Raw genomic sequence first — 26759 nt, forward strand, 5'->3', positions numbered from 1 at the left:
GGAATTATATGAGCAAAATTACGAAACACTTGCCACAAAAATAAAGTCAGATTTAAATAATTGGAAAGACATTCAATGCTCTTGGATAGGCCGATCAAATATAATAAAGATGACAATACTCCCCAAACTAATCTATTTATTTGATGCTATACCAACCAGACTCCCAAGAAACTATTTTAATGACCTAGAAAAAATAACAACAAAATTCATATGGAAGAATAAAAGGTCGAGAATTGCAAGGGAACTAATGAAAAAAGTCAGATGAAGGTGGTCTAGGTGTACCTGATCTAAAGGTATATTATATAACAGCAGTCACCAAAACCATTTGGTATTGGCTAAAAAATAGACCAGTCGATCAGTGGAACAGATTAGATACAAAGGACAAAAAAGGGTACATCTATAGCAATCTAGTCCTTGACAAACCCAAAGATACCAACATTAGGGATAAAAATTCCTTATTTGAAAAAAAAAAAAAAACTGTTGGGCAAACTGGAAATTAGTATGGCAGAAATTAGATATGGATCCACACTTAACACCATATACCAAGATAAGATCAAAATGGGTCCATGATTTAGGCATAAAGAGTGAGATAATAAATAGATTAGAGGAATAGAGGATAGTCTACCTCTCAGACCTGTGGAGGAGGAAGGAATTTATGACCAGAGGAGAACTAGAGATCATTATTGATCACAAAATAGAAGATTTTGATTACATCACCTAAAAAGTTTCTGTACAAACAATACTAATGCAAACAAGGTTAGAAGGGAAGTAACAAATTGGGAAACTATTTTTACAGTTAAAGGTTCTGATAAAGGTCTCATTTCCAAAATATATAGAGAACTGACCCTAATTTATAAGAAATCAAACCATTATCCAATTGATTAATGGTCAAAGGATATGAACAGACAATTCTCAGATGAAGAAATTGAAATTATATCCACTCATATGGAAGAGTGTTACAAATCACTACTGATCAGAGAAATGCAAATTAAGACAACTCTGAGATACCACTACACTCCTGTCAGATTGGCTAAGATGACAGGAACAAATAATGATGAATATTGGAGGGGATGTGGGAAAACTGGGACACTAATACATTGTTGGTGGAGTTTTGAAAGAATCTAACCATTCTGGAGAGCAATTTGGAATTATGCCCAAAAATTTATCAAAATGTGCATACCCTTTGACCCAGCAGTGCTGCTATTGGGCTTATATCCCAAAGAAATACTAAAGAGGGGAAAGGCACCTTTATGTGCCAAAATGTTTGTGGCAGCTCTTTTTCGTAGTGGCTAGAAACTGATAAATGAATGGATGTCCGTCAGTTGGAGAATGGTTGGGTAAATTATGGTATATGAATGTTATAGAATATTATTGCTCTGTAAGAAATGACCAGCAGGATGAATACAGAGAGGTTTGGACAGACTTACATGAATGATGCTGAGTGAAATGAATAGAACCCGAAGATCGCTGTACACTTCAATGCTGTATGAAGATGTATTCTGATGTAATTTGATATCTTCAACATAAAGAAGATCCAACTCACTTCCAGTTGATCAATGATGGACAGAAACAACTACAGCCAGAGAAGGAACACTGGGAAGTGAATGTAAATTGTTAGCACTACTGTCTATCTACCTAGGTTACTTATACCTTCGGAATCTAATACTTAACACGCAATAAGAAAATTGGATTTACACACATATATTGTATCTAGGTTATACTGTAACACATGTAAAATGTATGGGATTTCCTGTCATCTAGGGGAGGGAGTAGAAGGAGGGAGGCGATAATTTGGAAAAATGAGTACAAGGGATAATGTTATAAAAAAAATATTACTCATTCATATATACTGTCAAAAAATTTATAACTATAAAAAAAGAATAAAGGGAGATTGGTCTATAGTTTTCTTTCTCTGTTTTCAACCTACCTTGTTTAGGTATCAGTATTATTTCTGTGTCATAAAGGGAGTTTGGTAGGACTCCTTCATCCCCTATTTTTTCAAATAGTTTATATACCATTGGGGCTAATGGTTCTTTAAATGTTTAGTAGAATTCACATGTAAATCCATCTGGTCCTGGGGATTTTTAACTGGGGAGTTGATTAATAGCTTGTTCTATTTCTTTTTCTGAAATGGGACTATTTAAGCAATTTATTTCCTCCTCTGTTAATCTAGCAAGCCTGTATTTTGGAGTAGTCATCCATTTCACTTCAGTTATCAAATTTATTGGCATAAAGTTGGGCAAAGTAACTCATTATTTTTCAAATTACCTCTTCATTTGTGGAAAGATCCTCCTTTTCATTTTTATGATGAACAATTTGATTTTCCTCTTTCCTTTTTCTGATCAGATTTACCAAAGTTTTATCTATTTTATTGGCTTTTTCTTAAAACCAACTCTTAGATGTCGAATTGAGTTTTGAAATGAATTATTTTGCTTTGTGGAATTTTTTTTCTCTTTAACTATTTTTTTTAGTGAGTTATTTTCTTTTTCCAATTCACAAATCCTACAAATTTTTATCTTTTCCAATTCAGAAATCCTACTTTCCCGTGATTTTTTAACCTTTTCCAATTCACAAATTTTATTCCCATGCACTTCCTGTGATTTCTTTATCTTTTCCAACTCAAATTTCAGGATATTGTTGCTCTCTATCATAGCTTTTCTTTCCTTTCCCCAGTCTCCTAATTCTCTTAATGTTTTAATAGTCTCTTCTAGGAGAGAGTTAAGTGATGGGGGGCAGGTATTGTTCCCCTTTAGGGTATTATCTGGAGACTGTCTGCTGTTAGCTTTCTTGGGGTTGGATACCCGCTCTTACTCTGTATAGAAGGTGTCAATCATTCTCTTCAATTTCTTACTCATTGTTAAAACTCTGTGGGGTCTTCCCTTTGGGTAGGAAATTTACTAGCTTCCTTGTAGAACAGAAATAGCGTGGATTACAGCAATTTTGTGCCCAGGCTAAGAGAGAGCTCTGGGGGAGATTTTCCCCCTGCCCTCCCCCTCTGGAAATGACTCTGAGGTGGTTAACATGGCTGTGCTTTGAGGAGTGCCCAGTGAAGAGCCCTGCTGTATGGCCTAGCGGCTGCCCTGAGGCTAGAAACTGAATAGTGAAATAGTCACAACCCCAGGCCAAAGCCTGGGAAGGGTCTGTGGATATTAGCAGCTGACCAGCAACACAGACCGGAAGTTTCTGCTGGGGAAGCAGTGTCATTGCTGCAGGAGTTTCACTGCTGTGATAGTTCTGCTCCCTCAGGCTGAGCCCCGAACTGTGTAGATTAGAGGCTGCCCCGCTGTGCAAGTTCTCAACTGCCTCAAGGAGAAGCATATGGCGCACAGCTTTGCCAGATCAGTGTTGGTCACTTCTGGTATGGGGTTTGGGCCTTTTTTTGTTTGTTTGTTTGTTTTTTTAAGTTGCTTTCATTTCTCTTCTGATCTGCTATTTTACAAGCACAGTAGAGCTATTAGCCTAGGCTAGAGACTTCTGTCTCAGTATCTATTCTAACCCCATAAGTTTTCCCAGCCCGTTTGGCACAATGTGCTAGCCTTTAGTCTAACACTCTCTGTGCTGGTCCTTTTTTTTTTTTTTTTCCTCTCCTCTGGACCAACCTTTTCTGACAAAACTCCAGATTCTCTTCGGCTGGTAAGTTGTGCTTTTAATCTTTGTGATTTTTTTATCCAGCATTATTTTGGAGGCTGAGTTAGCTAATTGGTATTGAGTGTAGTAGGGAGCTTAGAAATTCACGTGTATATTCTCTGCCATCTTGGCTCCGATCTTCTTACAAATCTTCTTAAGAGTAATAGAAAACTCTAGGGGAGGGCTAAAATGAAAGACATTTTGTTTGCAAGCAGTGGACATCAGGATAACTAGTGTTACAAGTCTATAAAATCAGCCTACTTAAGATCAGGAAGTAGATTCACTAAGTATCCTAAGAAAAAGAGGAGTAATAGTAACACCTGCGTGCTAGGGAACATAGCCACAAGAGTGCTAGAGAACAGAATAACAAGAGTCTGCATTAATTTTGTGACCTTTCATTGTGTACCTTGCACACAATTCCTCATTTGTGTAAGCAAAAATTCTGTGCAAAAACAAGTCTTGTTCAAATCTGGCCCTTGTGGTCTGTGGTCTGTGATCTGTGGCTTTTGGTCAGCACTCTCTTGGGAATGGATGTTGAGGCCTCAGGTGTATGTTCTGCTTGGCTGACTACACATCCGGGATATACCCTGTAGACACATCAGGACAGGCATTGATCACATACCAAATCGAGATAGCTCCCACCGTCTCAGGAGTTGGGCTCCTGGATACAATAAGCTATACACATACTTGTTGCTGGGGCACGTTGGCAAGGGCAGATGAAAGGGGTATAAGAACAGGACAGCAGAGGGAAAGAGAGGAGAGGAAGGAGAGGTAAGATAATGTAACCACTCAATAAAGCTTCTCTAAATGCATAAATGGTGTCTGTCTACTCTGTAATATCCGGAAACATCCAAAGTTTGTAGAGGCGACAATAACTGTGGGTAAGTGCTCAGACCACTGGTGTCAGCAGTTCTGCACTAGCTGAGGACCCCAACACATTTGGTTAGAAGTTGGTAAACAAAGTGTCTACTTTGAATGTAATTATGTATTTGATATATCCCAAGTGATTCTTAAGGTACTGAAAATCTTAGCTCCAGAAAATAATGGAGCAAATAATGGATCACAAAGATGCTAAGACCCAGGATCACAGAGATTTTAGAAATTGTTACTAAATCTCTAATGAGATCACAGATTTTGAAAGACTGTCCTGAAGGATAAAGAATCCTTAGGGCCAATGGCAAAGCAATCAATCTAATCTTACCTTGTTTATTCATTCTCATATCCAGTCATAATGAACTTTGTTTTTTCTCCCCAAGTGTTCTATTGCATCCCCTGAACTTACCCTCTCTGCTGATGAACAGCAGAGTTTTTTTTTTTTTCGCTGAAAAAAACAAACAAACAAACAAAAAAAAAAAAAAACAGGTTATTCACTAAAAGTTTCCTTTTCTCCTATTTTTATCTCACATAACTCAGATATCTTCCACTCTCTCCTTTTCTATTTTGGGTCAAAAGGCAAGTCCATCTCCTTAACAAGAGCTATCACTTTACAATGATCTACTTGATCTACTTTTCTTCTTCAAAAGATTTCATCCTCTATCATGTATCATTTCCACTATTTCCAAATCTATATTCCCTTTTTGCAAACATCGCTATGTTACCCCATCTTTTAAAAGCCCTCATTGATCAGATTACTTCTAAAGCTGTCACCTTTTTAAAGCCCTTTCTCAAGTTATGGAAAAAGCCATCTATGCTCATCAGCTCTGCTTCTTCTCTTCTCAATCTCAGGTTAAGCCCCTCTAACCTGACTTCAAATTATTCAATTTATTTCTTATTCAATGTAACTGCTCCTCCAAAGTTACTAGGAATCTCAAAATTACCAAATTAACTGACCTCTTAGACATTACCTATAACCCTCCCAATTATTTTGTCTACAATTACTTTAAATGAAATTTATCTCTTGATGCTGTAATTAGTCAGTAATATATAGAAATGCTGATGGTTTGTGCAGGTTTATTTTATACACTGCAACTTTGTAAAACTGTTATTTCAAGGAAGTTTTTGGATAATTTTCTAGTATTCTAGTATATCATGTCATCTGCAAGGATTTGTAGTCTCCTTATTGCCTATTCTAATTCCTTTCATTTTTCTTTTCTTACAGCTAAAGCCAATATTTCTAGTGCAATACTGAATCATAATGGTGATAAGAGGCATTCTTGTTTCCCCACTGATCTTATTGGGAATGTGTCCAGGTTCTCTCCATTGCAAATGATGCTGTCTGTTGGTTTTAGATAGATAATGCTTATATTTTCAAAAAAATTCCCTTTATCCCGATTCTCTGTTTTTAGTAGGAATAGGTACTGTATTTTGTCAAAAGCTTTTAATGTATCTACTGAAATTATCATATGATTTCTGTTGCTTTTGTTATTGATATGATGGAATATAGCTATAGTTTTCCTGATATTGAATCAGGCCTGCATTCCTGGTATAAATCCCACTTACTCATAATGTATTATCTGTGAGGATTGAAAATCCTATCCAAAAATGACTTCTCAGAGACCTCTCAAAGTAAAAAGCAGAAGTTATTTAACAAATTCTCATGAGAATGAGCAATTCCACCGTGAGTAGGGAAAGAAAGCAAGCTCAAGGTAGAAAGGCTAAAGGACTAAGGGAACATATACAGTTTTTATAGGATTAATTGCAAAAGGATTACATCATGGGTTTGGGGAACATTAAGAGATAGGTGCCCCCCTCCTTCCCCACCAGTTAATTGAATGTCATCATATATCTCAAAAACTAAACAATTAGTAGCCTAAATAAACATCGATAGCCTGGACAGACATAAATGTCATAAAAAAATCTAAGCAATTAGTAGCCTAAACATTGAATTTAACATTGCTGTAAGTTCTTCACAATATCCTTACTTCATACTTGCTCCCCACAGCTCCCCACTCCTAATATGTAAGTGATTTTTATCACATGCTCTATTAAGAACTTACACATTGCTCAAAGTCAGTTAACAAGCTCATACATTGTTTATCAAGTTCACTATCAGATTTATCCCCTTCCAACACTCTCCAGCCTCTTTTCTGGAGAATCATCATTTTAACAGCACCCTCTGGATGCAATAATTTTGAAAGAGATCGGTGGACTATTTTGGTTATTAGTGTAATCATACAGGGTAAACATAATGGTAACAATATAATATCACTGATAGCAATTAGTCCATACCATAAAAGTTGTTTTCACCAGCTACCATCAAATCAAGACCACCAGCTATTAGAACTTTGGATACAGCGAATTACTGATCCATCATAACAAGTTATACTAGTTTGATTCCATCTATTCACATACCTACTGTAGTCTATGATAGCTCCCTTCTCTGACCTGCAAGTAAATGTCCATGTACACTTACTTTCTCCCATCCATGGCCCTGTACCAGTCTGATGTAGGCAATATCTCCCTAAACTGTACTAGTCAGGGTCCAGTGATGCTTTTACTACACAGCTCTCGAGGTACCAGTACAAAGGGTGTACCCACATAAAAGCATATATGCATATACAAGGCACAGTCTCCAACCCTTTGGGTTTGGTTCATACCCAATTCTCCTTACTAGTATATAATACCCCTAATTCCTAACAATACAGTTCAATAAATTGTAATATCTAGTACAAACAAGAAAAGTTCCAAGACAGTTCCCCAAATGAGACAAGTCAAAAAGATTTTACATGCACAATTAATCAGTCTTTGCTCAGCTGCACTTTTAATGTTCCTGGATCAGTCTCTACTGCTCACTTCTTTAGCAAATCCATGGGACCTTTGACTCGAATGTGATGTGCCCAACCTATCTTTTTGGTGCGTGTTGCTGTATCTGAAGTCAACAGGATCTGGAACGGTCCTTTCCAGCTCAGGGTCAGCTTGTCCTCCTTCCATGTCTGAACCAGGACCCTGGTCTCCAAGCTGGAACTTATGCACTGTGAATCCTAAGGGAGGAGTCTGAACAATAAGCCCTTTTAGGTGTAAAGTTTTTAGATGTTGCAATAAAGACATGACATATTTTCCTAAAAACAAATCCTTGGTCTCAAACATTGCATCCAAGGAGGAATTTTGAATCCCTTTTAGATAAGGGTGACCATACAATAACTCATAAGGTGATAATCCCACATCCCTTCGGGGTTTTGTTCTAATTCTTAATAAGGCAAGGGGAAGGTACCTGGTCCAGGGCAATTGTGTCTCTAACTCCAATTTAGTCAGTTGCTGTTTAATTTCCTTATCCATCCTTTCCACTTTACCTGATGAGGGCAGATGCCATGGGGTATATAAGTCCCATGATTGGGCCACAGATTGGAGGATCTTAGCCATGAAATGTGTGCCTTGGTCTGAATCTACCTGCTCCACCATCCTATACCCCAGAATGATATGCTCAAGGAGTACTTTTACAAACTGCTGAGGCAGTTGCCCATGTAAGGGGAAAGGCCTCCACCCATGAGGTCAGATGGTCCACTACGACCAGCAGATATCTGAGACACCCCACTGATGGCAGCTTGGTAAAGTCCACCTGTATGCTTTTGGAAAGGCCTGATACTAGGGGGCCTTCCTCCTTTTTGGACTTGTCATTGGGCCGCCCTATTCATACTCTGACAAACAGGACACCCACTGACCAATTGCCTGCTATTATGTACAAACCAGTGCCACAAACTTAGCACTATATCACACAGGCCTTGGAAACCCCAATGACTGCCCTGATGTAAATGTTCGGAGTACATGTCTCATACCTGCTGTGATCGGTACCTCTCTGCCGTCAGGGAGGAGCCAGTGCCCTCTTTATCCTCCTGAGCGCCAAGGCTTTGGGTTTCCTGCTTCCCTTCTGCGATAAAGGAAGGTGGAAGCATTGGAGGCAGAAATGCCAGAATTAGCACCATCATCTCCTCTGTACTTACAGATTCCTCTTCTCCAGGCCGTTTTGCCTCCTCATCTGCAAAGCAGTTTCTCCTTATCTCAAATGAATGTCCTCCTTGGTGCCCCTGCACATGAATCACTGCAATATTCTTAGGCAACATAAGATTAGTCAAAATTTCAGTGACCAATGCCCTGTGTGCCAATCCCTTTCCTTTACTGTTTCCATTCTTTCCCTCAAGTAATTTCAGGATCTAATTTCTTTTTTCCCTTCATTCATACAATGACCTAAATATTTTACCTCACATTTCACAAATTACAATGTTTCTTAAGAAATTCTCAGATCCTGTGCTCTTAAATAACTTAACAAACTGATAGTAACTTGGACAAGGCCACTCTTTTTCTTCCCTGCCACAAGAAGATCATCTACATATTGTAAGACTTTTAACAATAAGAAATTAATTCCAGAATGATCACACAATTCTTACATACTCAAGTGGATGTTCCATAAATTGAATATTATATCAATCATTTTGCTTTTTTTAAATACCAAATACACAGAAAAATCATAAACTACATATTGTCCATAACAAAAACATTTTCAAAAGGACAAAGGCAAAAACTACTATCCTTGGAGTCCCTCTAAATAATTGACATCAATATAGTGAATTAAAACTCTATTTTCACAGAAAAGAATCTGAAAAGTTTTTAAAAACATCAATTAAACTCTTTTTTTAAATAGCCCTTTCAGATTATATATCACATTTTTGATCGTATTCATTAAACACAAAGCCATTATGTATTTTACAAACAAATATTCACTCAATTAACATGTTGTATGAGTAACCAGATCAGTTTGCTTTCTTCAGCCAAAAATGGCTGCAGCTTTCCACTGCTGTTCTCCTCCTGCAAAAATACATCCCGTCTCACAGTCATCTCTCCAGGACTAACTTTCCAACAAGTTCCTTCTTTTCCCCCACTGATTTCTTCTTGAAATCATTTGCTCCCACTAATCAATCTTCTTAAATCACCTTCCTTCTCCTGTCCCATCTCTGTCTCTCTCCTCCCAATGCTTACTTACTTAAACCTTCTTCGACATACTTTAAACACTTCCAAACTAATAACTCTTCTGACTAGATGCTTCATTTAAACTATTAATTACTTTTGTAAATCAATCTCTTTTGTCCCTTTTCTTTAATCACCTTTTTTTTTAATTTAAACTTCAAGATTCATAACCCATAATGATAACAAATTACCCAATGTTTCAGAAGCAAACCAAATAGTTTTTCTTTTCTTTCTTTTTTTTTCTTCTGCCTTCTTCTGCTTCAAGGCCACTAGTAGGAAGCTTCCCAGGTAGTATTAAGCAGATAAGATTGTATTGCCATTACTCCTCTTTAGCGGACTTTGAAAATCTGCTTTTCAGAGAAAACTCTCCCACCAGTTTAAAATAGCCAAGTTCCATTTACTTACAAATTAGTACATCAGATTAAAAAGATTTAAAATCATGAACAAATTTTCAAATAATCAATTTCCAAACTTCTTAACATTATTCTTACAACTTAACAGGGCTTTTAAATCAGCCAAACAGACTAGGGGCTTTTCCCAGGACCCCTGCCCCTGGAGAGAATGTTTCACCTTGAACATTCTTCCCTCCCAGAATCCAAACGGAGTTTCTCTAAACTTCCAAGCCCATTTAGTGCATCTCTCTGCCTTCCCAGAGAATGCCTAGATATTGCATGATTTAAGACCAATGCATTCTGAGCCACTCTGAAAGAATTACTACTCTGACTGAATCCCAACTCCCAGCAATTCAGCCTGCTATTTTATTTCTCTAAGCCTGCAACACAGAGGCTGAACACTTTATCTCTTATGAACTTGCTAACTTTTAACACGGGATAAAAACAATACAAAGCACAAACATACATACACAGACACAAGTAGAGCTCTTATTTTCATCTTTTACAATTCTTTTAATACCTAGCTACCGTCCTGACAAATTCTTTTGACTGCTTCTATCCCATTTTCCCAACTTGGTCTCAAACCAAATTGTCAGCAAAGACCAATTGTCTTGCTGCAGTGGTCACTCCAGAGAGAATCATCTTAGGAAATCCTTCCCTTGGGGTCAGAGAAACAGTCCGAACAAAGCAATTTTGAGGAGGGCTAATCCCTCGGGTCTCCCTTGACCCAGCCAATAGACCCCCAGATTTCTAAGCTCACCTGGAGAAACACGTGTTTGCTTAGACCACCACCGGCTCCTCAGGACTCTATTTCTCCTTTTTATCTTCAATTCTGCTTTTCACTGAGTATCTCCGCCTCCGGTCTTTTGTCAGAGAGGGAGGGAGGCTACACACTCAGAGCCAGAGAACACGGGAAAAAAACTATCCATGGGCACGCCTATCTCCGTTTGGGATGTGCAGCCATCTCCCCCAAAGACTCATCCCGGACTGAGCCCCCAAACTGTGACGGATAGAAAATCCTATCCAAAAATGACTTCTCAGAGACCTCTCAAAGTAAAAAGCAGAAAAGTTGTTTATTTAACAAATTCTCATGAGAATGAGCAATTCCACCATGAGGAGGGAAAGAAAGCAAGCTCACGGTAGAAGGGCTAAAGGACTAAGGGAATATATACAGTTTTCATAGGATTAATTGCAAAAGGATTACATCATGGGTTTGGGGAACATCAAGAGATAGGTGCCCCCCTCCTTCCCCACCAGTTAATTGAATGTCATCATATATCTCAAAAACTAAACAATTAGTAGCCTAAATAAACCTTGATAGCCTGGACAGACATAAATGTCATTAAAAAATCTAAGCAATTAGTAGCCTAAACATTGAACATACCTATGCAGGTCACAGAGACCTAGAGAAGATAGAATACAGAAAAGGAATTTAACATTGCTGTAAGTTCTTCACCATTTCCTTACTTTATACTTGCTCCCCACACTGCTGAAGTTTTGCTATAATCTCTTTGCTAATATTTTATTTAAGATATTATATTCACTAGGGAGATCAATGTGTAATTTTCTGTTTTGACTCATCCTAGTTTAGCTTATTATTTCCATATTTGTGTCACTGAAGGAATTTGACAGAACTTCTTAGCCTTTTTTCCCAAAAAGTTTACACAGTATTGGAATTAATTGTTCTTTAAATATTTGGTAGAATTTACTTGGGAATCCATCTAACTGTGGAAGTTTTTTTAATTTTTTTTTAGGGAGATCATTGATGCCTTGTTCAATTTCTTTATCTAAAATAGGACTATTTAAGTTACTTAATTTCTCTACTGTTAAATTGAGCAATGTATACTGTTGTAATATTCATCTATTTCTGTTAAGATATCCAGAGTTGCTGGCATACATTTGGGTAAAATAGTTCCTAATTATTCCTTTAATATATTTTTCATTGGTGGTAAGTTTATTCTTTTCATTTTTGATGCTGATAATTTGATTTTCTTCTTTCCTTTTTTCTAATCAAATTCACCAAAGTTCACCCATTTTGTTCATTTGTTTTCTTAAAACCAACTTAGTTTCATTAATTCAATAGTTTTCTTTAAATTTTATTATTCCTTCTTTTGAATTTCAGAATTTCTAATTTGGTATTTAAAGGGACGTTTTTAATTTGTTCTTTTGCTAGCTTTTTTTTTAGTTACATGCCCAATCCATTGATCCCTTTCTCTATTTTATTCATGTTAACTGTGTGTATATACACACACACACATATATGTGTGTATATATATATATATATATGTATATATATATACACACATATATATATGTATATATACATACATATATACATACACACATATACATATACATACATATATATGCATATATGTGTGTGTTATAATGTAGGTATATATATAACATTTCCCCTAAGAACTGCTTTGGCTGCATCCCATAGGTTTTGGTACATTTTCTCATTGTCATTCTCTTGGAATAAATTATGGATTCTGTCTGTGAATTGTTGTTTGACACACTATTTAGAATTAGATTATTTACTTTCCAATTGGATTTTAGTCTATCTTTTCCTGACCTTTTATTGAATATAATTTTTATTGCCTCATGGTCTGAAAAGGAAGCATTTATCATTTCTGCCTTTCTGCATTTGATTGTGAGCTTTTTTTCCCCCCATGGTCAATTTTTGTGTAGGTGCTATATATTGCCAAGAAAAAGATCTATTCCTTTATGTCCCTATTCAGTTTTCTCCAGAGGTCTATCATATCTAGGTTTTCTAAGATTCTTCCCTCATTAACTTCCCTGATTTGTTTTATTTTGTGATTAGCTTTGTCTGATTCAGTGAGGGGAAGGTTAAGGTCCCCCAGTAGAATAGTTTTTTAGTTTATTTTTGTAACTGGCTTAATATCTTCTCTAAGAAATTGAATGTTCTAGAATTTTATGCATATAGATTTAAAATTATTCCTACTTCATTGTTTATGGTATCGTTTAACAAGATGTACTTTCCTTCTTCATCTCTTTTAAATAAATTCCTATTTATTTTTGCTTTATCTGAAATCAGGATGATTACTCCAGTTTTATTACTCCAGTTGAAGCATAATAAATTTTGCTCCATTTTACTCTGTAGCTCTGTGTCAAATGTGTTTCTTGTAAACAACACATTGTAGGATTCTGTTTTTTAATCTACTCAGCTATTCACTTACATTTTATGGCAGAGTTCATCCCATTCACAGTTAGAGTTATGATTATCAGCTCAGTATTTCCTCCATCCTATTTTTCCTTGTATATACTTTTGTTCTCTTTTTCCATATGTACTAGTGTTTTATGAATCCACCCCACCCCCTACCTGCCCTCCCTTCTATCAAGTCCCTCTTTTCCCTTTCGCCTTTCTCCTCCTATTTCTTTAGGGGTAATATCGATTTCTATATTCAACTCAATGACTAAGTTATTCCCTCTTTGAACCAAAACTGATTAAATACACTCTTAGAATATGCTAACCCCCCCCTCTGTTTCCTTTGAATGTTTATAGGTCTTTTGTGCATCTTCATGTAATCTAATTTGTCACATTTTACTTCTCCCAGTAATCCTTTTCCTACCCCTTAATGTATTCTTTCTTTTAATATCATCACATCAGAGTCCATTCAAAAGTACACCTTCTGTTCCCTCACCTCTGCTTCAATAATATATGTAGCACTCAAGAGTTACAAATATCACTTTCCTATGTAGGGATAAAATTTAAATGTATTTTTCCCTGTTTACCTTTCTAGGTTTCTTTTGAGTCCTATGTTTGAATTTTAAATACTGTTAATTCTGCTTTTTTCAATAAAAATTATTTCACTAGGAAGTCTATTCTTTGAAGAACTTTCACCTACCCTCAAAGATAATACTCAGACTCACTGAGTAATTAATTCTTCCTTGTAGCCCCAGGTTCTTTGTCTTCTGGAATATGGTATTTCGGGCCTCAGATCTTTTACTGTATATACTGCTAAATCCTGGATGATCCTGATTGTAGCTCTTTCCTACTTGAATTACATTTGTCTGGCATCTTGCAGTATTTTTCCTTGGGATTATACTTCTGGCATCCTTGGGGTGTTCCTTGTGGGATCTCTTTCCATATTGATGGATTCTTTAATAACTATTCTCCCCATTTCTAGAATATCAGGACAGTTTTCTTTGATAATGCTGTCCATGAATGCTCTTTTCAATCATGGCCTTCTAGTCTCTTTGCAGATATTTTACATTTTCTTTCATTTTTTCATTCCTTTTAGTTTGATTGATTCCTGAAATCGTTACCTTCCATTTGCCCCATTCTAATTTTTACTTTGTGATTTTCTTCACCTTTTGCATCCCTTTTTTTCCCGTTTGGTAAGTTCTACTTTCCAGTATTTTTTTTCTTTTTTCTTTTCTTTTTTTCCTTTGGACAATTATATTTTTAAAGGAATTCCCTTTTACAAACTGTTGAACTCCCTTTGTATCTCTCATTCTTTATCATTCTTTATTTTGCCTCTCTATCTTTTTGATGAGCAAGAACAAGAAGTCTCTTTGGCCTTGAGCCCAATTCATACCATTCTTTTCATTTCCTCTATGGCTATTTTGTCCCTTGTTTCAGTTGTTGCTTTGCTCTTCCCTATCATCATAGTAGCTTTCAATGGTCAAGATTCTTTTATGTTTCTGGTTTATTTTCTTTCCTTTTTTTGCATTTCCACACTCTCTTTCTCTTTCTCTCTCTCTCTCTCTCCTCTCTCCCCTCTCCCCTCTCTCCTCTCTCCTCTCTTCTCTCTCTCTCTCTCTCTCTCTCTCTCTCTCTCTCTCTCTCTCTCTCTCTCTCTCTCTCTCTCTCTCTCTTCTCCTAAAGGAGGCACTGTTTCAGGCTTCCTGGGTTTGAGCACAAGAACACTCTGTATTTGCAGGAGGTAGCTTTTCTTTCTCTCTTTAAGAAAAGCATGATTTCCCATAATTTCTCTTCTTAGCTGGGACTGAGGGTTACTCCACTGGTATCCTTAACCAGGACTGAGTGTCTCAGTTGCTGATCTGTTGAAATTAATACTCCCTCACTGTGTTTTCCAGACTCTGTCTAAGCTGGACTGAACATCCTTTTCACTCCAGTGAAACTGACCTTTCTTTAGTTTTTCTAATCTATCCTGACTGGAGAGTAGTTTCATTTGATTAGACTCTGTTCAGAGACTTGGTTTCATGTGGCTTCTGGACCAGATTTCCAGCTTCACTCTGCCATTGTGGCTCAGGATTATGTTTCATCTAAAATTTGTTTATTTGGTTTATAATAGGTACTTTTTTTTAATTAATAAATTTTTATTATATATATATATATATATATATATTTATAATATTATCCCTTTTATTCAATTTTTCCAAATTATCCCCCCTCCCTCTATTCCCTCCCCCCGATGACATGCAATCCCATACATTTTACATGTGTTACAATATAGTCTAGATACAATACATGTGTGTGAATATCATTTTCTTGTTGCACAATAAACATTAGATTCCGAAGGTACATGCAACCTGGGCAGACAGATATTAGTGCTATCAATTTACATTCACTTCCCAGTGTTTCTTCTCTGGGTGTAGCTACCTCTGTCCATCATTGATCAACTGGAAGTGAGTTGGCTTTTCTTTATGTTGAAGATTTCCACTTCCATCAGAATACATCCTCATAAAGTATTGTTGTTGAAGTGTATAGTGATCTTCTGGTTCTGCTCATTTCACTCAGCATCAGTTGATGGAAGTCTCTCCAGGCCTCTCTGTATTCCTCCTGCTGGTCATTTCTTACAGAGCAATAATATTCCATAACCTTAATATACCATAATTTACCCAACCATTCTCCAAAAGATGGACATCCATTCATCTTCCAGTTTCTAGCTACAACAAAAAGAGCTGCCACAAACATTTTGGCACATATATGTCTCTTTCCGCTCTTTAGTATTTCTTTGGGATATAAGCCCAGTAGTAGCGCTGCTGGGTCAAAGGGTATGCACAGTTTGATAACTTTTTGGGCATAATTCCAGATTGCTCTCCAGAATGGCTGGATTCTTTCGCAATTCCACCAGCAATGTATTAGTGTCCCAGTTTCCCCACATCCCCTCCAACATTCATCGTTATTTGTTCCTGACATCTTAGCCAATCTGACAGGTGTGTAGTGGTATCTCAGAGTTGTCTCAATTTGCATTTCTCTGATCAGTAGTGATTTGTAACACTCTTTCATGTGAGTGGATATAGTTTCAATTTCTTCCTCTGAGAATTGTCTGTTCATATCCTTTGACCATTTATCAATTGGAGAATGGTTCGGTTTCTTATAAATTAGGGTCAGTTCTCTATATATTTTGGAAATGAGACCTTTGTCAGAACCTTTGTTTTTAAAAATATTTTCCCAATTTGTTACTTCCCTTCTAATCTTGTTTGCATTAGTATTGTTTGTACAGAAACTTTTTAGTTTGATGTAATCAAAATCTTCTATTTTGTGATCAATAATGATCTCTAATTCTCCTCTGGTCATAAATTCCTTCCTCCTCCACAGGTCTGAGAGGTAGACTATTCCCTGTTCCTCTAATCTATTTATGATCTCATTCTTTATGCCTAAATCATGGACCCATTTTGATCTTATCTTGGTATATGGTGTTAAGTGTGGATCCATATCTAATTTCTGCCATATTAATTTCCAGTTTTCCCAACAGTTTTTTTCCGAATAATGAATTTTTATCCCTAATGTTGGTATCTTTGGGTTTGTCAAAGATTGGATTGCTATAGATGTACCCTTTTTTGTCCTTTGTATCTAATCTGTTCCACTGATCTACCAGTCTATTTCTTAGCCAATACCAAATGGTTTTGGTGACTGCTGCTATATAATATAGCTTTAGATCAGGTACACTTAGACCACCTTCCTCTGAGTTTTTTTTTTTTTTTTCATTAGTTCCCTTGCAATTCTCGACCTTTTATTCTTCCATATGAATTTTGTTGTTATTTTTTCTAGGCCATTGAAATAGTTTCTTGGGAGTCTGATTGGTATAGCACTAAATAAATAGATTAGTTTGGGGAGTATTGTCATCTTTATTATATTCGCTCGGCCTATCCAAGAGCACTGAATGTCTTTCCAATTATTTAAATCTGATTTTATTTTTGTGGCAAGTGTTTTGTAATTTTGCTCATATAATTCCTGACTTTCCTTTGGTAGATATATTCCCAAATATTTTATACTATCGACCGTTATTTTGAATGGAATTTCTCTTTGTATCTCTTGCTGTTGCATTTTGTTAGTGATATATAAAAATGCCGAGGATTTATGTGGATTTATTTTGTATCCTGCCACATTGCTGAAATTTTGAATTATTTCTAGTAGCTTTTTAGAGAGTCTTTGGGGTTCTCTAAGTATACCATCATGTCATCTGCAAAAAGTGGTAGTTTGATTTCCTCATTTCCTACTCTAATTCCTTGAATCTCTTTCTCGGCTCTTATTGCTGAGGATAGCGTTTCTAGTACTATATTGAATAGTAATGGTGATAGTGGGCAACTTTGTTTCACTCCTGATCTTACTGGGAAAGGTTGCAGTTTATTTCTATTGCATATTATGCTTACTGAAGGTCCTAAATATATGCTCCTGATTATTCTAAGGAATAGTCCATTTATTCCTATACTCTCAAGAGTTTTTAGTAGGAATGGATGTTGGATTTTGTCAAATGCTTTTTCTGCATCTATTGAGATGATCATATGGTTCTTATTAATTTGATTATTAATATGGTCAATTATATTAATAATTTTCCTAATATTAAACCAGCCCTGCATTCCTGGAATAAATCCTACTTGATCATAGTGTATTATCCTGGAGATGATTTTCTGTAGTCTTTTTGCTAATATCTTATTTAAGATTTTAGCATCAATATTCATTAAGGAGATTGGTCTATAATTTTCTTTCTCAGTTTTCGATCTACATGGTTTAGGTATCAGTACCATGTCTGTGCCATAAAAGGAGTTTGGTAGGACTCCTTCATCCCCTATTTTTTCAAATAGTTTATATAGCATTGGAGTTAGTTGTTCTTTAAATGTTTGGTAGAATTCACATGTGAATCCATCTGGCCCTGGGGATTTTTTCCTGGGGAGTTTATTAATAGCTTGTTCTATTTCTTTTTCTGAAATGGGACTATTTAAGCAATTTATCTCCTCCTCTATTAATCTAGGGAGCCTATATTTTTGGAGGAAGTCATCCATTTCACTTAAGTTATCAAATTTATTGGAATGAAGTTGGGCAAAGTAACTCATTATTTCTCTAATTTCCTCTTCATTGGTGGAAAGATCCCCCTTTTCATTTGTAAGACTATCAATTCGATTTTCCTCTTTCTTTTTTTTTGATCAAATTTACCAAAGGTTTATCTATTTTATTGGCTTTTTCATAAAACCAACTCTTGGTTTTATTTATTAATTCAATAGTTTTTTTTTTACTTTCAATATTATTGATTTCTCCTTTTAATTTTTGTATTTCAAATTTAATTTTTGGTTGGGGGTTTATAATTTGGTCTTTTCTAGCCTTTTAAGTTGTAAGCCCAATTCGTTAATCTTCTCTTTCTCTATTTTCTTCAAATAAGCCTCTAAAGATATAAAATTTCCCCTTATTACTGCTTTAGCTGCATCCCAAAGATTTTGGTATGATGTCTCATCATTGTGATTATCTTGGGTGAAATTGTTAATTGTTTCTATAATTTGGTCTTTCACCCAGTCATTCTTTAAGATGAGATTATTCAGTTTCCAATTACTTTTTGGTCTATTTACCCCTAACTTTTTACTGAATGTAGCTTTTATTGCATTGTGGTCTGAGAAGAAGGCATTTACTATTTCTGCCTTCCTACATTTAATTTTGAGATCTTTGTGTCCTAATATATGGTCTATTTTTGTATAGGATCCATGAACTGCTGAGAAGAAAGTATATTCCTTTCTATTGCCATTCAGTTTTCTCCAAAGGTCTATCATACCTAGTTTTTCTAATGTTCTATTTACTTTTTCAATTTCTTTCTTGTTTGTTTTGTGGTTTGATTTGTCTAAATCTGAGAGTGCAAGGTTGAGATCTCCCACTATTATAGTTTTACTGTCTATTTCTTCTTGCAACTCTCTTAACTTTTCCTTTAGAAAGTTAGATGCTATACCACTTGGTGCATATATGTTTAGTATTGATATGGCTTCATTATTTATGCTACCTTTCAGCAGGATATAGTTTCCTTCCTTATCTTTTTTAACGAGATCTACTTCTGCTTTTGCTTGATCTGAGATAAGGATAGCTACCCCTGCTTTTTTGGCTTTACCTGAAGCATAATAGGCTCTGTTCCAACCTTTTACCTTTACTCTGTATGTATCTCCCTGTTTTAAGTGTGTTTCCTGTTAGACAACATAGTGTAGGGTTCTGATTTTTGATCCAATCTGCTATCCGTCTCCATTTGATGGGATCGTTCATCCCATTTACATTTACAGTTAAAATTACTAATTCTGTATTTCCTGCAATCATATTATCCCCAGATTATGCTTTTTCCCTTGACCCCCCTGATCCCCCTCCCCGATATTTAATTTACAGACCCCCCTTGTGACGTGCAACCCTCCCATTTTTTTTAGTATCCCTCCCCCCTCCCTCCAAGTCCCTTCACTTATTCTCCTTTGTCTTTTACCTTTTCCTATCCCCCCTTTTAATGAGGTGAGAGAAAATTCTCTGAAAAACAAATATGTTAATTATTTACTCTTTGAACCTCTCCTGATGAGAGTAAGATTCACACAATGATTCTCCCCCTCACTAAGTTCCCTCAGATAAGGTGTATTTTCTATGCCATTTCCTGGGATGTAGTTTCCCTCTTTTTATCATCCCTTCCCCTTTTTCTGAAACAACCTCCTTCCCTTTACTACACCCCCCCTTTTTTTCTTTTATATCAGTAAAATCAAATTATCCTTGAGTACTTTTTATATACCTACAACAGAGTTACAGTTCTCAAGGGTTCTGTGTACCTTTTTCTGTTTCTCTTCAGTCTTGTGGATGTAGATCAAATTTTTTGTTTGAGTCTGGTTTTTTTCTTAGAAACATATAGAATTCCTCTATTTCATTGAATGACCATCTTCTTCCATGGAAAAAGATGCTAAACTTAGCTGGGTAGTTCATTCTTGGTTGCAGTCCTTGATCTTTTGCCTTACGGAATATCAGGTTCCAGGCCCTTCTATCTTTTAATGTGGAGGCAGCCAGATCTTGAGTGACCCTTATTGTGGCACCTTGGTATTTAAATTGTTTTTTTCTTGCAGGATTTTCTCCTTTGTGTGGTAATTCTGCAGCTTAGCCACAATATTCCTTGGTGTTCTTTTTTTAGGGTCTATAATAGGTACTTTTTAATGCATTGAAACAAATAGTATATCATCCTTGAGAAATTCTATGACTGAAAATCATCAGCCTGAATCAAACATAAGCTTGGTGAAATTTGCCGGAGATTAGACTCAATTATCAAGGCCTCCAAGAACCCAAAATCACTTCTCTTCTACTATGGGTCAATGGAATAGAACTTAAGTGATAAATTCTTTGATATAAACACATCTTTGGGTTCTGTTTAATGCTGGCATTGTGTTAGAAAAAAATTTTTAAAAAAATATTCTTACATTAAATCAACATAATATAATATTATTATAGTTTGAGGAAGCCACATCATAATCCTAAGTACCTGTGTCAGATGATTGAGTTCCTCCAGAGCATCTGCACTCATCTGTACTTTTTTCTATAAGATACAAAAATATTGTAGAATAATAAACTTAATGTAAAATGTAAAATTACTGTAAAATGACAAAGTTAAAAATAACAACAATGCTTAACATTTAGCATTTTAAACTTTTTACAACACTTTCTATATATTATCTCATGGCACCATATCCTTTTCCATGGTTTTAGTAAATCACATAAAATACAGAATATAAAAGTAATAAATCTTATCTATCATTGGTAATAAGCACTTATTTTTGCATCTTGAAAAGTTTTTTTTTAATTAAACTTTTATCTTTTTTTAATTTTTCTTATCAGCATTTTGTACAGTTGCTGTGGTCATCTACTTTCAGGAGTTTCAGCTCCAGATTTATACATTCACATGGGGTGAAAAGGGAAGGTGGGAGCCATAATTAAAGTAGGATGAAGTATATAAATTGTGATTGTCTGTTACAGAGAACTTCCAGAGAGGAAATAATGCAAGATAGGCAAGTAGTACATGTCACAGAGTTGCTTGACAGACATTCAAGAATTTGTTGACTTCTTGGAGGTCACAAATCAATTATGTGACAATGGGGAAACTTGAACCATGTCCTACTGCTTCTCTTCAAATCTTTCTCCTTGGACTCATGTTATTTTCCTCTTTTTGATGGATAGTCTTTCTCCTTCAGCTCAATCATGTAACATCAGTTTTTTAAGGGTTCCTGAATTTCTTTCCTATTAACGTTCAAACTTTTGACCTTTTTTTCAAAATTCATCAGAATTTAGGTTTCCAATTTATCTTCACAAGTCATTTTCTTCTCCTTTAATTCAGATCCTTTTCCTGCTCTTCTTTTCTTATACTATCATAAAAGAGCTCATCCTGTCTCCATTATCAGGAATAATGTAAATGCTGAAACAAGTCCATCCAGTTCCTATTAACAAGCATAATCTTATACAAAAAGATGTCAATTTCCTGTAGGAGCCTTTCCTTCCCTATTCTCTCAGACTTTAAAAATCCATGTCCCTGAAAGCACCCTGTTTAATCATATTTAATTTAACCCATGTGCTCTTTCACTTTAATGACATCCTTTGGGGATGGGGTAAATGTCTCATGTGAATTTGTCACATTAGAAATCACTCTCATCTGGTTATTTGGCTCCTTCATTTATTTGATTCTCCATCATGTTTTGGACAAAAATAGGAAGAAATGTTCCCAATATTAATCTTCTTTGTATCATGTGATTCTTCTCACCAGCCTTCTCACACACTAACTCCTTGTGTGTTAGGATTCTTACAAGGTGCTAAGTCACTGGAATGGATATAATTATCTCTTTTAGCATGGCATTTAACAATTCTCTAGTTCAGAGTTCACACCTTTCACACTTTAAAGAGAGCATACTTTTAAGGAGCTCTCACAAGCCCAGGGAGTACCTACAATCCCATTCTCTGGGAGGATATAATGAGCCAGGATTCAGGGAAAAGGAGTCAAGATTTCATTCCCACTTAGACATTCGTGCTGGCTGGTGACATTCTGACAAGAGCTCATCGGGAACCAAAGAGAGAGGAAGGCCTATAGAAAGCTAGCTAAGCCCCAAGTGAAGGAGACAAGGCTTGAAGGAGAAAATGAAGGATCTGGAGATAAGATTTGGAAAGAGACAGTAAAGGACTTTAACTCCTGACTGCATTTTGGGATTATTGAACTGAACTGAAGCCAAGGCTGCCTCCAGAAGCTCCCCAAGAAATCTGCCCCAAGAAAACGATCTACAATTTAGAGAAAAGGGAACATTACACTTTGGTGCCCGAATGTGGGACAGACATGATCCTGATTCCAGTGGAAAAGCCTTCAAGTCAGATTTCGGTGGAAAAATCTCTCTGGCCCAGAAATAAGAGTGAGTAACAAGGAAACTGTGTAAAGGAGCTAAAGTAGAATTTCAGTGAAATGGGGCAAATTTTTATAAAACAGACTTCTGTTTCTGTTCAAGGAAAATGTTTAGAGAGCATTGTCAAGGTTATGAAAAGCCAATTTCAATTATTTATATATATTATAATTATTATAATTTTATAATTTTGGATTATAATGTTGGAGATCACTGAACTTTTAAAAACTGTGCAGGTCATATGTCCTTGTTTTTCTATGGGAAAAGAATGGGATCTTGACGAGTGGGAATTAGTACGAGAGGAACTAGGTGAACACTACAATTCCAAACTAAATTTAATTTCCAAAGATACACTTTTTGTATGTACAGTTTAATCCAAGTGGCTTTTAAAAGTGTTAAACTAAAGAAAAGGAAGAAAAAAAAAACAGGAGGGGGAGGGCCCAACTAAACTAGGTGAAAAGGATGAATCAGGTAACAATGGAGTTAAGTACAATTCTGAGCAACAGGAGCATTTCCCATCTCCTCCTACCTCAATTAACCCTTCATGGGTGGAGGAAGGAGGAGGAGGGGAAGAGGCAGTGATACAAACAGAATGGCCTGTGAAGCAGCCTATGGCAAGATTAGAAAAAGCATTGGTTAAGGCTAAGAGAAAAGTACAAAATGTAAGTGATTTTATAGATGCATACCCTGTGATTGAAGAGCTTGACTCTTCAGGTCAAAAAAGGAGAAGATATACTCCTTTGATTTGGATAAAATTAAGGATTTGAAAAAAGGTTGCACTCTTTATGGGGCTACATCATCTTATGTTAAGATGTTACTAGATAGTTTGGCTTATGAAATCCTAACCCCAAATGATTGGAAACCCATAGCAAGGACATGTTTAGAACCTGGACAAAACTTGTTGTGGCTTTTGGAGTATCATGAATTATGCAGGATTCAAGTCAGACATAATAGGGAAACAGGAGTTAATACACAATTCACTTTTGACCATCTAGCTGGTGAAGGCCAGTATGGAGAAATTCAAAACATATTAATTACCAGTTTATGAGCAGATCGCCATGGCTGAAACAAAAGCTTAGGGTTCCCTCCCCAGACAAAAAAGATAGAAGGGAAGCCTTCAAAAAAATAGAGCAAAGTCCCAATGAAACTTTTGCGGATTTTGTGGGACATCTGCAAACTGCTGTCACAAGAACTATTGGAGAGGATGCAACTATGAAAATAATGACTAGACATTTGGCTATGGAAAATGCCAATGAGGTTTACAAGAGAATTACATGTGGACTACACAAAGATCCTCCTTTAGAGGAGATCATAAGATGCTGTACTACAGTGAGCACCAATGCTTATTATACTCAGACAATGATGAACATGGAAAGACAGGGTCCCTCTTGACAAAGGACTTCTAGACAAACCCATCGATGTTTTCAATGGGGAAAAGTTGGACATCTAAGAGCTCAATGTAGCTATAGAGACAGAGTGAGAAAACTGGCTGAGAGAAGACCTAAAACTCCATGTCAAAAATGCCACAAGAACTCCCACTGGGCCTCAGAATGTGGATTGACCCAGGGAAATAAATGAGAGAAGGACCTCAATCAAAAGACAGGTGGGGCATGATGGCAGCTGAGGTGATACCTCAGTCTTTAGAAGATCAGGACTCTGATGTGATCAACCAACAGAAAAGTAATCACATGGAAGAAAGGGATTACCTGATCAGTCAGCCACAATGCAATCAGATAGCAGAAATGGATTGCAATTGAGGAGAATACAGGTTTTTTAAACCAACAGGGCAATGGCTGTGCTGCATCTGGTCTCTGAGACTCTGAGGCTCTAAGAATCTGCTGAAACAATCTGGGGGTGGGGAGTGGGGAGGGTGGCCAGGTCCCCAGAGACCCTAGCTTTTCTGGATTATACTCTTTACCTCCTGTGTTTATAGCTTCTCTGCTGATCCTGGCTTGCTGCCAAGACCAAATATCCACAGTGTGTAAAGGTCTTGCCACAGAAAAGGCAGCGATCACATCCCTCCCCCCTCCAGTCTGTTCAGTGTGAGCTGCCTGCCACACTTTTGCTGCCTGCCCTCAGTCTATGCCTATCTAGCCTTCCCCACCCCCAAGCAAAAACAGATCTTTTTTGGTGAATTTCAAGGATGTTTTCTCTTGGTAATTATTTGTGGCTTTTTTTTTCCAATCAAGCACTAATTCCAAGGGTTGTCATGAAATAAATTCTGAGAGCAAAGACAGAGATTAAATACATGTGTGTCCTCTCCAACACCTTGACCGGAAGTTCCAGAAGGAACCTTCTTAAAATATTACATATCTGCCAGTGATTTGTTTATAATAACCATTTTTTTTTAATTTTTTTTTATTATATATATATATATATATATATATATATATTTTTTATAATATTATCCCTTGTATTCATTTTTCCAAATTACCCCCCCTCCCTTATTCCCTCCCCCCGACGACAGGCAATACCATACATTTTACATGTGTTACAATATAGTCTAAGTACAATACATGTGTGTGAATATCATTTTCTTGTTGCACAGTAAACATTAGAATCCGAAGGTACATGCAACCTGGGCAGACAGATATTAGTGCTAACAATTTACATTCCCCTCCCAGTGTTTCTTCTCTGGGTGTATCTACCTCTGTCCATCATTGATCAACTGGAAGTGAGTTGGATTTTCTTTATGTTGAAGATTTCCACTTCCATCAGAATACATCCTCATACAGTATCGTTGTTGAAGTATACAGTGATCTTCTGGTTCTGCTCATTTCACTCAGCATCAGTTGATTTAAGTCTCTCCAGGCCTCTCTGTATTCTTCCTGCTGGTCATTTCTTACCGAGCAATAATATTCCATAACTTTCATATACCACAATTTACCCAACCATTCTCCAACTGATGGACATCCATTCATCTTCCAGTTTCTAGCTACAACAAAAAGAGCTGCCACAAACATTTTGGCACATATATGTCTCTTTCCGCTCTTTAGTATTTCTTTGGGATATAATCCCAGTAGTAGCGCTGCTGGGTCAAAGGGTATGCACAGTTTGATAACTTTTTGGGCATAATTCCAGATTGCTCTCCAGAATGGCTGGATTCTTTCACAACTCCACCAGCAATGTATTAGTGTCCCAATTTCCCCACATCCCCTCCAACATTTGTCATTATTTGTTCCTGTCATCTTAGCCAATCTGACAGGTGTGTAGTGGTATCTCAGAGTGGTCTTAATTTGCATTTCTCTGATCAGTAGTGATTTGGAACACTCTTTCATGTGAGTGGATATAGTTTCAATTTCTTCCTCTGAGAATTGTCTGTTCATATCCTTTGACCATTTATCAATTGGAGAATGGTTTGGTTTCTTATAAATTATGGTCAGTTCTCTATATATTTTGGAAATGAGACCTTTGTCAGAACCTTTGTTTTTAAAAATATTTTCCCAATTTGTTACTTCCCTTCTAATCTTGTTTGCATTAGTATTATTTGTACAGAAACTTTTTAGTTTGATGTAATCAAAATCTTCTATTTTGTGATCAATAATGATCTCTAGTTCTCCTCTGGTCATAAATTCCTTCCTCCTCCACAAGTCTGAGAGGTAGATTATCCTCTGTTCCTCTAATCTATTTATTATCTCCCTCTTTATGCCTAAATCATGGACCCATTTTGATCTTATCTTGGTATATGGTGTTAAGTGTGGATCCATATCTAATTTCTGCCATACTAATTTCCAGTTTTCCCAACAGTTTTTTCCGAATAATGAATTTTTATCCCTAATGTTGGAATCTTTGGGTTTGTCAAAGATTAGATTGCTATAGATGTACCCTTTTTTGTCCTTTGTATCTAATCTGTTCCACTGATCTACCGGTCTATTTCTTAGCCAATACCAAATGGTTTTGGTGACTGCTGCTATATAATATAGCTTTAGATCAGGTACACTTAGACCACCTTCCTCTGAGTTTTTTTTCATTAGTTCCCTTGCAATTCTTGACCTTTTATTCTTCCATATGAATTTTGTTGTTATTTTTTCTAGGTCATTAAAATAGTTTCTTGGGAGTCTGATTGGTATAGCACTAAATAAATAGATTAGTTTGGGGAGTATTGTCATCTTTATTATATTCGCTCGGCCTATCCAAGAGCACTGAATGTCTTTCCAATTATTTAAATCTGATTTTATTTTTGTGGCAAGTGTTTTGTAATTTTTCTCATATAATTCCTGACTTTTCTTTGGTAGATGGATTCCCAAATATTTTATACTC

General features: G+C 36.3%; 1 long non-coding RNA gene across 2 annotated transcripts in view; it reads right to left on the reverse strand.

Moving 5' to 3' along the window:
• LOC141544649 (uncharacterized) overlaps positions 1-26759 on the reverse strand; it is an 86840-nt gene that overhangs the window by 40284 nt on the left and 19797 nt on the right. The window contains exon 1 of one of the 2 annotated variants that reach the window (XR_012482732.1): positions 10678-10788. This is a non-coding gene — a long non-coding RNA (uncharacterized LOC141544649). Of the gene's footprint in view, positions 1-10677; positions 10789-20605; positions 20660-26759 lie in introns of those variants that run through there. The other variant, XR_012482731.1, reaches the window with a different exon arrangement.

Source organism: Sminthopsis crassicaudata, chromosome 5, assembly GCF_048593235.1.
Source record: "Sminthopsis crassicaudata isolate SCR6 chromosome 5, ASM4859323v1, whole genome shotgun sequence".
In the NCBI taxonomy this organism is placed as follows: Eukaryota; Metazoa; Chordata; class Mammalia; order Dasyuromorphia; family Dasyuridae; genus Sminthopsis; species Sminthopsis crassicaudata.